General features: G+C 52.9%; 1 long non-coding RNA gene across 1 annotated transcript; it reads right to left on the bottom strand.

The window, feature by feature from the left end:
- Nucleotides 1-1,027: 1,027 nt before the first annotated feature.
- LOC110342682 lies at nt 1,028-5,019 on the bottom strand. The gene is made up of 3 exons (XR_002384826.2): nt 4,911-5,019; nt 4,401-4,645; nt 1,028-1,463 (listed from the first exon to the last, which is right to left on the bottom strand). It is a non-coding gene; the product is annotated as an uncharacterized LOC110342682 (long non-coding RNA).
- Between the last annotated feature and the right edge of the window lie 6,493 nt (nt 5,020-11,512).

Below are 11,512 nucleotides of genomic sequence, written 5' to 3'. Positions count from 1 at the left end.
TCTAAGAGCGTCACCTTCAGTGTCAGGACTCCACAGATGCACAAGGAGAGGGAGGCGGAACCTTGGCGCGGAGGGAGGGGAAACAGCTTAAAACAAGCCATCGATTTCAAAACTTGACCAGATAAAAGGTGTTCTCCCCACCTTTGTTCCCTGCTAATTCGTGAGAAACGAGCTCCTGAAACTGGGCACGGGAAGGGAGGGGCACACCTGTAATCCCAGCACTCTTGAGGTATAGACAGCGCAGGGGGAGAAATTCAAGGTGATGCTCAGCTTAGGGGGCTCAGCTTAGGTCCGGTTTAAGCTTGGGCATGGGCTCTGCAAACAGGATTGGGGGAGTGCACGCGGGAGCCTAGAAAGTTCCTGGGGGGGGGGGCACCAGGTGAAGAACAAAAGAAACCCCGCCCTCCCAGAAGACTGGTCTTGTGCAGGCAGGGACAAGCCAAACGTCTCATGATGATGTTCCCAAGTGGGTGATGTCCCTCTGGTTACATCAGAAACGGGTGTGTGGGGGGGACTGTAAAGCAGCCCAAATCAAAGACAAAAATCCCTCTAGAGGGAAGCTTCCAGAATTTAAGGCTCGTGATGTTGCGGTAAATTCGAGGTCTTTCAGTGATATATATGTTTCCAGTTCTGGGTGCATGTATGTGGTTTCCACACGAATAACCATGTGGGTGATGAAGGTTTGGGATCCAAATGCATGGAGGAGTTCCCACTCTCCAGGGACACCACCAACCCACCCCTGCAGACCTAGGCCTACGGGAGCGCTGTGGCTTCCTGAATGTGGGATGGGCCCTCTGCCCCCTGATAGGCCCGGCCTTCACCCACTGCATGAACCCACAGCCCCACCCCAGTCTTGAATGAACCTCAGGCATGGCCTCAAACTCCAGTCCCTCCCCCAGCATGCAAGAAGAGGCCCTAGATGTCTCCAAGGTGACCCTCTGCCTCTGAGTTTGTGTCTCTGTCTCTCTCTGTGTGTTTCTGTCTCTGTATGTCCATCTGTCTCTGTGTGTGTCTCTCTCTCTTCACTCCCTCTCTCTCTACCTCTCCCTCCCTTGTTTCCTCCTCTCTCTCCCCCTCCCTCCTTCCCTCTTTCTTCCCTCAGTCTTCCTGGCTGTCCCCCTCCTCCTGAAAGGCCTGTATTTTGTCCGAGATTCTCTGTATTTTTTCGAAGCTCCCTGTCATCTGGGCTCGTAGTCTTTCTGGAATTGATGTCAGCTATGTCGTTCCAAACAAGACCTGTTGTGATTTCTGGTTATAAAACAACGTGTTCCCATCTCGTTTGGAGACTGCAGACCCTTAATATGGATAACATAGGAGGGGTTAGCAATGAAGCTGTAGAGAGCTGGCCTTTGTCACAGGGTGGAGTCTCCACTGTGGCTGAGGGAGTGGGATCCTCCTGAAGTCAGGTACCATCCTGCATCAGCCAAGGGGAGATCAGGCTTCCCCAGATTCCCCCGCCTACCCTGTAAAACACAAAGTGGGTATTTTGAACCAGGCAGAAAAGAAAAATGTAATATATCAAAAAATTATCTCCGGAAGTGTCAGCCAAAGGACAGCTTCCACACCTGCCTCCCTGCTTCTCCCGAAAAGGATGCTTGGGTGTCAGAGAGAGCTGCTGACATGGATGGCATCAACAACCGCGAAAGAGCCTCCTAGGTGAGGGGAAGCAGGGCTTTGATGATCTGTGGTTCCGAGCTGCAAGATGATTAGCAGGATGGTTAGCCGCCACCGAAATGGGAGGTTTTTTTTTTTTTTTTTTTTTTTAATGGATACTGTAACGACAGCTTCGAACAGTGCGGCACCATCCACACAAACAGCATGATCTTATAAAAATTTCATCTTTATCTATTTTTGGGGAGAAATGGCCCTGTCTGCTAATTGAAGCATCTGTCATCCTGACACTAAATGAGCATCTTGGTCCTTTTGAGGTACCAGGAGCGTTTCACACTGAAACCCTGCTACCAGCTGGGAGACAAAGGGAGATAATGGGGTGCTACAGGGAGGGGAAGGGCGGTCCCCCTTGCATTTCTCCTTGAGTTTGCCGGTTCCTCTCATCCCTCAGCTCCGGCAAGGGGAGGGTTGCTTAGATGAGCATCAGCAAGGCAATTATCCACAATCCACAGCCAGTGCTCCCCGCGCCTGGGAAACACCAGCACCCACTGCTGAAGATTCAGCTCTGTCAGTATCTTGCCCTGACCGGATCTCTCCCCACCTAGCCTTTGTTTTTTACTGCGGGAGCGTGTTTCAAGGTATTTCACCCAGATCACTCTCTGCTTTAGAGTGTGTCCCCAAAACACGAGTGTCCCCCGTAAAACCCCACTTCGCTAATGCTGGAGCCTGCTGGAGCTGCCCTGTGAAGTTAAACAGTTCGGGGACAAGCTTGGCACCCTGGCTCCTCTCTGTGCCTGTGAGCAGAGCACGCACCCTCTCTATTGCTTCCAGCTTTGTGTCTGTGGAGAGGAAGTGGGCACAGGCAGGCAATGACAAAAGTGACAGTTTAGCTATTATTTCCCAGGGCAAGCAGTGAGCCTTTCAGTTCTGATGCTTACGGTGGATTAAATCTCTCCACAGCAGCTTCTCAGGCAGGCAGTGCATTGTGGTAACCAGGATGCTGGTGGTGGTGGTGGTGGTGGTGATTCTGACGGTGTTGATTGTGGTGATAACAATGGTGGTGGTGATGGTTGTGGTGATGCTGATAACAATAAGGAGGAAGGGGTAGAGTGAGATGGTGATGATGGTGATGATGATGATGACAGTGAGTGTGGTGATGGTGACGATGATGACAATGGTGATATCATAAAGATGGCTATTTTAATAATGATAGTGATGATGGTCGTGGTAGTAATGGATATGAGGGTGGTAGTGGTGGATGGTGATGGTGGCCATGGTGACCGTGCTGCTAATGTGATAACAGGGCACTTCACTAGATGTTTGCACTGCTTAAAAGTGCATTCATTTATCCCAGCAAAAAGTCTTGACAGAGCACTTGCCACAAATGATGAAACTGGGGCTTACACTCATTGCCACTGGTCCAAGGCCACACGCCAGGCAAGTGACAAAGGGACACTTCATCCATAGGCAGTTGCTCCAGAGATGAGCTGTGCATATTCTCCAGCACCAAATGAGAGAACACCAGGAGGCTTAACTAAGTGACCTGGGGCCCAAGGGCAGCCCAGTCATATCCTTACCACCAGCTCATCGAGTTACTCCAGAGCTCAAGGCCAGTAACTGTGAGTGTCCATGTCTGTGCTCAGTGGCGAGGGGTTTGTCTTGAGAAGGGAATGATGATGAAGAAGGTGATTTTGTTTGTATTGTTGGCACCAGGCCTGGAGTGGGTGTTGCCTCCTCACATTAACTCACAGACCCTAGGGAGAGGCCTATTTGTACAGCCATTCATCCATGGGGCGTTAAGTGATGGGATTTCTGTTGACCCATCTTACCACACCATTCCCGATGATTCTGGCTAACCCGCCACTGACCTGTGAGTCAGTGGTCAGATGCCAGAGGCCCAGAATATTAAGTTTAAGCCTTTAAATTACAGTTTTTAAGTATTTAAATTATACAAACACTTCCTGGCACTGTATAGCCTGTTATGAAACAGCCACTGTTCTATTCACTGAAAGAAATTGAATGTAAATTTCCATGAACCATGAACTGTGAAAACAGTATCCATGTATCTCGGATCCAGCGGAGAGTGGAAGATGGATAAGGCTTGCTTTCATGGTAACCTGTGGGCAGCAGAGGTTTCCATAAGGTAGGTCATCCTCTCTAAATCTCTGAGTGAGCACACTCGGGCTGCGACCCTAAAGGTTCTTCAGCTGGCATAAGGGCATCGCGGAATACAGCAGCAGTGACAGTTCACACCCAGTGCCACAACCCGTGGCCGCTGAGGAAGATGATACACCCAAGCGGTCTCAACCCAGCGGGCAGAGCTGGACCCTGGGACTGTCTGTGTGTTACAGCTTTAAAAGCCAGAATCCGGGGAGAGGGATGGCCCTAGCCTTCCCAGTAGCAGCACCAAATATATACACATGTGTGCATCTATACATACGGGTGGGTATTCTTGTATGTGTGTGTGTGCGCACATGCGTTTGTGTGTGTGTGTGCACGTGTTTGTGCGTGTGCCACTCTGACTGATGTACGTAGATGCGCACACGTCTGCACACATGCTCACTCGTAGAAATGCAGGTGCTCACATATGTGACTCTCTCTCTCTCTTTTTTTTTTTAACTTCCCTTTAAATTTGTTCTTTCTGTCTTTCACGTCTCGCATCCCGATCCCATTCAGGCCCTGTCCCTTCACGCCTGCCCTTCGCCCTTGCATCCTCCACCCAAAATGAAGTCAAACTTAAGAAGGAAAATAAGGAACTCTCGCTATGGGGTAAAAGCAAACCCTTTTACCCGTGTCTGTATCTTCACTGGCAAGTGTTCGTTGCAAACAAGAGTCGTCGGTCTTGTTCCAGGTCTCCGGTTTCTGCTACACTATCAATGCTTGGCCCTCACTCCTCATGGAGATCCTGTTGTTGCCCCCACGCCATGGAGATTGGCTGCTTTTGGGTCTGTAGGTCCGGCCCCTTCAGGTGCTCCGGCAGATCACAGATGGGCTGGATGTTGGGATGGGCCAGCTCATAGTCCTGGTTCTGGGCCTGGGTAGTTGCAGGGTTGCAGGGTTGGTCAGCCCACCAGCCCGAGCGCTCCCCCCCCCCCCCCACTCCCATGCTTCCTTCCACCCTCACCCTCCTCCCCATCTTCATCGCCATGGTGAGCTCCCCAGCAGTGCCCCTAGCTAGTTCCCCCCTTGCAGCCATGATCAAGGGGCAGAGTCAATCCTGCTTTCACACCCTCGGGGACTGCCCTCCCCACGCCCCCCTTACCTCACACCCCCCGCCCCCTGCCCCCACACCCCCACACCTGTGTTACTCTGGTGAGGTGCAGGGGCCACTCTCTCACAAGCTGTAGTTGGTACACAGAGCAAAGACAGCTCTCCCGCTCTGCTCTTCCGACCTCAGGGCCAGCTCTCCAACCTGCCACGGGCATCGAGGGGCTGGAGAGGGGACGAATCTCTCCCCAGCCCACACCACCATACAGCAGATGAGGGGCAGGACCAGATCTCCAGTGCTCACATTCTCTCCGGGCCACGGCCGGTCAATAGAGTCAGTTCTACTGCACTGCCCAGGAGAGGGACAGGGTCCACTTTCCCCAGTGTCGCAGCTGGTAAGGGGAGGAGGGTCAGCTCTCTCTCCCACCACAGTGGCAGGGGGAAGTTGGGGAGGGCGTCTTTCCCTCACCCTCGTCAACATGTGGCTCTCCTACTTGGTTCCTGTCTTCAGTCTCACCACAGGAACCTGGGGCTGCCTATCCTGGGGACCAAGGACCCGGCGCCCACAGGGGGATGGGGCAAGGGGCGTAGGAAAAGGTGTCAGGGGAGGGTCGTTTTCATGAGGGGCAACCCGTGCACGCTGCTGCTTGAACCATCTCTGCAGTCAAAAACAGAACGGAGGACCGTGTGCACAACGGGGTCACCGCAATCCGCCTTCCCTGGCTGTTAGGAAGTGGAATGCATTTCATATGACGAATAGAGCGTGGGGGGGGCACTGCCCTCTGCGAGAGGGTCTGGCAGCACCTGGGTATGACAAATGCTTCTAGAACCTGCTTTCTTCCCTGCAAGGACTCTAAGCAAAAGTCCTCAAGGTGGTGTACACCTTCAGTCCTGGCACTCAGGAGGCAAAGGGAGGTTTGGAAGGCCAACCTGCTCTACGTACCAAGTTTCAGGCCAGCCTCGGCTGCCTAATGAGATCCTGCTTCAAAAAAGAGAAGTCTCCGTAGTCACCCAGTGACGGTATCCCAGTTACCCTCACAGGGAACCCAAACCCTACACTACCACGGAAGTGTCTGAGCTGCCCACCTGACCCAGAAGTCAGAGCTGGATCTCAGACACGGGAAACAGTCAGGAGCAGAGAGCACACCTTTGGAACTGAGACCCCAGTACTCATCCAGGATGCCCCCCCAGTGTGCAGTCCCACCTCCATCGTCAAAGCGGCTCACCCTACCCTCATCTCCGTGCTCCCTCCGGACTCCAACTCCTGTGCCTCCTTCTAAGGGCCCCGTGACCATACTGGCTGCCCAGTCGTCCCCCAAATGATCCCCATCTCAAGATGCCCATCCAATCACATCAGCTGTATAAGTCTTGTGTGGATGGGCCTGGGGGTTTGGCTATGGATTTGTGGAAGTCTACACATTGGCTAAGAGTGTGCCCAGGCAGGCCTTCTGGTAGTAGGAATGGGCCAACAGAGGGTTTGTTTCCCATGCCAGGAGCAGTGCCCAGCTGTGTGTATAGACTGTAAGCTGAGCGAGAGACGAAATTCCAGAGACTAGTGGAAATAAGATTCCAGAGTTGGGGGGGGCAGAACCCTAGACCTGGAGCAGGTATCCAGAGCAAGATTTTGGATCCCTCCCAGGCTCCACTCCCCAAGCTCCTCACCAAGACCATGGCCTTCTGCTGTGAGAATCTTAAACTGCCTTTGAGGCCCCCAGTCCCGTTGCCCCGATAGGAAACCCATGAAGGAGATACAGGCTGAGGTCTTGTGGGCCTGATCACAAGTCCTGGGACAGGGGAGGGGCGGCCATGAACAGAGGCAGCTCCTGCTCAGGGGCCCAGGGGCTGAGGGAGGATCAGTTGTGCAGTGTCTGCTCACACGTCATCACCTCATCCGTCATCACCTCAGCCGTGAAGCATCCCCGCCCGCTCACACCTAGCTCCTTGGGACCCCAGTGTGCAGCCAGGCTGGGTGGTTGGCGCTGTGCGGCAAAGTGTCCCAAACTCTTCCCACCATTCATCTAGAGCCCTCCTGTCCTCAGGCCGTACAAAGCTGGATCTCTGCACCAGTTGCTTCCTGGTTTGCTGAGGCAAAGCGCTTGACAAAAGCAACATAAGGAAGGATTTGTTTGGGCCAGTAGCTTGAGGAACAGAGTGACGGTCGGTCGGGATGCTGCGACAGGAGCTAGAGGCGAGTGGTCACACTGAGGCTGCTTTGGGAAGCCGCTTGCCTTCTCCTGTGTTAAGTACAAGACTCCAGCCCTCAGTCCCCCGGCCTCAAAAATCCAGTCTAGGAACTCCCTTAGAGACAAGCCCAGATATTTGCCTCCTGGGTATCCTCAAGGCTGTCAAGTCGGCAATGTTAACCATCGTACCTTCTGTGTCACACAAGCACCCACGTCACCATGGACTCGTGGTCTGCATGGCTTTGTGAGGCTTGTCTCCAACACGCCCTCCCCTCCAGCCAGAGGTTCTGAGTGACACACCTTCTAGGGGCGGGGCGCAGTTGGCACTCTGCGGGGGGGGCTGAGGTATCTGTGACTGTGGTTAGAGGAGTATGGCGTGAAGCTGAACATTTTCTCCCGCCAACCTCTGGGGTAAGTGTCAGGTGGGGACACAGGGCCCAGGGCAGAATCAACTGCTCCCTAGGTGGTCAACCACAGCTGCTTCCTCTTTCTTCACAGCTTCATGGCCAGAACCACCTCTCTCTCCTTCTTGGTTTTCACTTCTCGACTGTCTTTGAGGGTCTTTTAGTTGTTTCTTGGGACCCTCTCCTCCCTCCCTGTATGTCTGTTTGTCTGTCCAACTATGTCTGTCTGCCCCAGTCTTTCTCTCTGTGTCTGTCTGTCTGTGTGTGTGTGTCTGTCTGTCTGTCTGTCTCTGTTTCTCTCTCTCTCTCCCCCTCTCTCTGGGTCACCACTGTCCCACAGACCTGCCTTAAGGATCTTTTGGATCTGCTGCCATAGCTGGCACATACATCCAGGCCCCATCAGTCTCCTCTTGCTCCAGCCCCAAATCTGTCTTCTTGCTTGTTTGGAACACCTCAGACCCTGTTTCATTTTTCTGATGTCAACTATTTTCTGATTTGAACCTTTTGTTTCTTGTCTAAGAAATTGCTACCATTTGTAAACAAAAAGCCACATGTTGTATGATCCATCTATGTGGAATGCTGTGACAGAACGCCGTGTCTCCTGGACGTTCAAACCCCTGATGTGGTACTGAGGAGGTGGGGTCTTTGGGGAGCTGTTCAGTCACAGGGGTCTGTCCACCTGAATGGGCTTGGTGTGTGTATAAAAGAGGCCTGGGCTCAACAGTTGGTGCATCTCCCAGTGGACATGAGTCTGGTTCCCAGCACCAGTGGTGGCTAACAACCACCTGTAATCCCAGTTCCAGGTGATCTAATGCCCTCTTCTGGCCTATATGCATGTTCTCTCACGCATACACACATACACACACACAGAGAAATACACATAAATAAAAACAATTTCTAAGTCTTTAAAAAGAGAGCCTTTCTGGTTTACAAGATCTAACACTAATGCACAAACTGACTTAGTGGAACCCATTCTATACGGAGAGATACCTTGCCCAGCCTAGACACAGGGGTATTGGGGGTAGAGAGCTGCCTTGGTCCTGCCTCAACTAGATGATGGGACAGACTTAGTAGACTTCTTGGGAAGGCCTTACCCTTCCTCCGAGGAGCAGATGGGAGGATGGGCAGTGGCAAGGGGTGGGGGTGAGTAGGGGGGGGCAGGAGGAGAGGAGAGAGGGGGGGAACTGGGCTTGGAATGTAAAAAATAAATTAAGAAGAAACAAGAGGGAGCCTTGGCCTTTTTGACACTGTGAGCCTGGGCTGAACGGACAAACGGCCCTCGCCAGATGCAGACCTGCTGTGTCTTGGTCTTGGACTCCCACCCATCACAACCAGAGCAGCACGGTACCTCTGTTTGCAAACGACCCTGGCCATGTAATTCATCATAGCTACCAGGATGGAAGACAGGGATGTCCAGGACGGCAAGCCCACAGAGACAAGGTAGATAAGTGGAGCCTGAGGCGGGGAGCAGTGGAGGGGAAGGGGGATGAGAATGTTCTAAAATGGATGGTGGTGACAGCTACACAACTCTGTGAGTGTTCCACAAGCCAATGAGGTGTGCATTTTTAAATGTGCAGATTGCACGAGAGGTGAATTATATCTCAATCAAGCTGCCATAACGAAAAAACGTGACACGAGGCCGCTGTCCCCATCTTGTCTGTCCCTGCAAGGTGTGTGTGGGGGTGGGGGGGGCGGCTTCTACTCTTTCCTGTTTTCCAACAACACAGTCGCCGGAGGTAGTGGTGAGTCCACCTGCACAGCCCTCTCCCTTCCTTTGTTTCCAGCCCCTCAGGCCTCCAAACCTTATCTCCCACAAACAGCAACCCAGAGGACTACTTGGCGTCGGCCGCCTTTGTCCTCAGCATGGAGACTTGCTGTGGGACTGTGGGATTGGGAAAGACTAAGGACCTGAAACATCCCGGGCCCAAGTCACTAGCCAGCAGGTGAAAAAGCAGTCGGTAACTGTCACAGCTGCAACCTCTGGGGTCATTGAAGCACAATTGCAGCCTGCAACCTCTGGGGTCATTGAAGCACAATTGCAGCCTGCAACCTCTGGGGCCATTGAAGCACAATTGCAGCCTGCAACCTCTGGGGTCATTGAAGCACAATTGCAGCCTGCAACCTCTGGGGCCATTGAAGCACAACCGTAGCAAGCAACCAGAGGGACAGGAGCTCCTGAGCATCCACAGTGCAGACAAGGGAGGCGTCTGCTCCCAGGGTGCCGTGGGCTCTGCCCTCTTGTGCTGTCTTTAAGACAGTTTTGTCTGCCACTCCCCCGAGTCTCCATTCCCTTCAAAGCCACTTAGTTCCCAATTCCTTTCCAAAGACGAGGAATGAAGAGAGCCGTTGGATTGCTAGGATTCCTTACTGAGGGCACCGGTCACCTTTAGGCTGAGCATAAAGCCTCACAAGGCTATAGAGACAGCAAGTGGAAAGGGTCTCCCTTGACAGACCCCATTTTAAGAGCAGGGGGGGTCTCCAGAGTTGCCCCAACAGCAGGACAGGGGACAGGTAACCTGAAACCTGGCCAGGGCCACTTCTTAAAGAACACGATAAAGATGGATTTAAAGGTGCCTCTCGGGAAAGACATGGGTGGCAGGTGCCCTGGGGAGACCAGGAGGAAAAAGACCCTGAGAGCTGCTGACCATCTCTGCATTTTTTCCTTCAGTCACTGTCCATCCCTCCATTCACTCATTGATTTTGTCTCCTGAGGAGGCTGCAGAAAGGTGGTGGAGTCAGCCCAGAGTTGGGTTTCAAAGTTCCATGTGGACAGCTACAGGGTCCAGGAAGGACAGCCAGCCCCTCAACACACACACACACACACACACACACACATTGTCACCAACCCAGACACACCTTTACCCACTGTCACCAACACAGATGACACCCCTATCCACTGTCACCAATCCAGACAACACCCCTATCAACTGTCACCCAGACAACACCCCTATCCACTGTCACCTACCAAGACAACACCCCATCCCAACCCAGAGGACATCCTATCAACTGTCACCAATCCAGACAACACCCCTATCAACTGTCATCCAGACAGCACCCCATCCTAACCCAGAGGACATCCTATCAACTGTCACCAATCCAGACAACACCCTTATCAACTGTCACCAACCCGGAGGACACCCTACCTGCTGCCATCAGCCTGTGAGGCAGGCAGCTGCTGCAAGTCAGACTCCTAGAAAGTCAAACTGTTATCTCCAGGAATAATCCCGGAAGCCAGACAAGTCATTCTGCAACGGCAGCCTACACACGATCTTAGTCTTGATGCATCGCCGACAGGTCCCTTCCTATGTCAAGACCATCCAGTAAACTACAGGCACGCCCCAACTGGTAGCGGAGGGTGCCCCACTTCCACTGAGAGCCACCTTCAGCACCCCCATCTGACAGCCTGCCAGGCACACTCTGAGAATCCCCAACCAGTTGCCTGTTGCCCCCATCGTGGGAATCTCTGCCAGTCCAGAGACAGCGCAATGCAGGCAGCGACCAACTTTGAGACCTCCGCGGTCCTGCTGGGGGCATCTTCTTTTATCCACACAATAAAAACATTATGGGATGGTTCCAGGAAATCAGAAACGCCTGGCCTCTGGAGCTCCTCTCACAGAAGGACAAGGTTTTGGAGCTCCTCTCACAAAAAGACAAGGTGGCACAGAAGGAAGACCATGGGAGGAACCGTCTGGAACAGTTGGGAGGTCCCAGCGTGATCTGCAGTTTCCCCCTCAAGTCCCTGTACCTTGGGATCCTTGGAGCCACCTGAGGAGGTGATGGGGTCAGAGGTGAGTGTCATCCTTTCCCAGATCTTTCCAGGGGGTGTGGGGCCCAAGATGAGAATGGCTGACATATCACCCTGTGATGGTTAGGGGTTTTTGTTTTGTTTTGTTATTTTGGTTGGGGGGGTGTTTTGTTTGTCAGCTTGATACCATCCAAGGCCATCTGGGAAGAAGGATTCTCAGCTGAGAAAATGCCTCTATCAAGCTGGCAAAGACTTTGAGACATTTTCTGGACTAATGATTGCTGTGGGAGAACCCAGCCCATGGTGGATGGTGCCACCCTGTGCAGGTGGTCCTGGGTTGTATCAGAGCATAGACTGGGGCT

This window comes from Mesocricetus auratus, unplaced genomic scaffold (genome assembly GCF_017639785.1).
Source record: "Mesocricetus auratus isolate SY011 unplaced genomic scaffold, BCM_Maur_2.0 Super-Scaffold_100042, whole genome shotgun sequence".
In the NCBI taxonomy this organism is placed as follows: domain Eukaryota; kingdom Metazoa; phylum Chordata; class Mammalia; order Rodentia; family Cricetidae; genus Mesocricetus; species Mesocricetus auratus.
The sequence above is the reverse complement of the archived record's forward strand: the minus strand, read 5'-3'. Positions and strand labels throughout refer to the sequence as shown.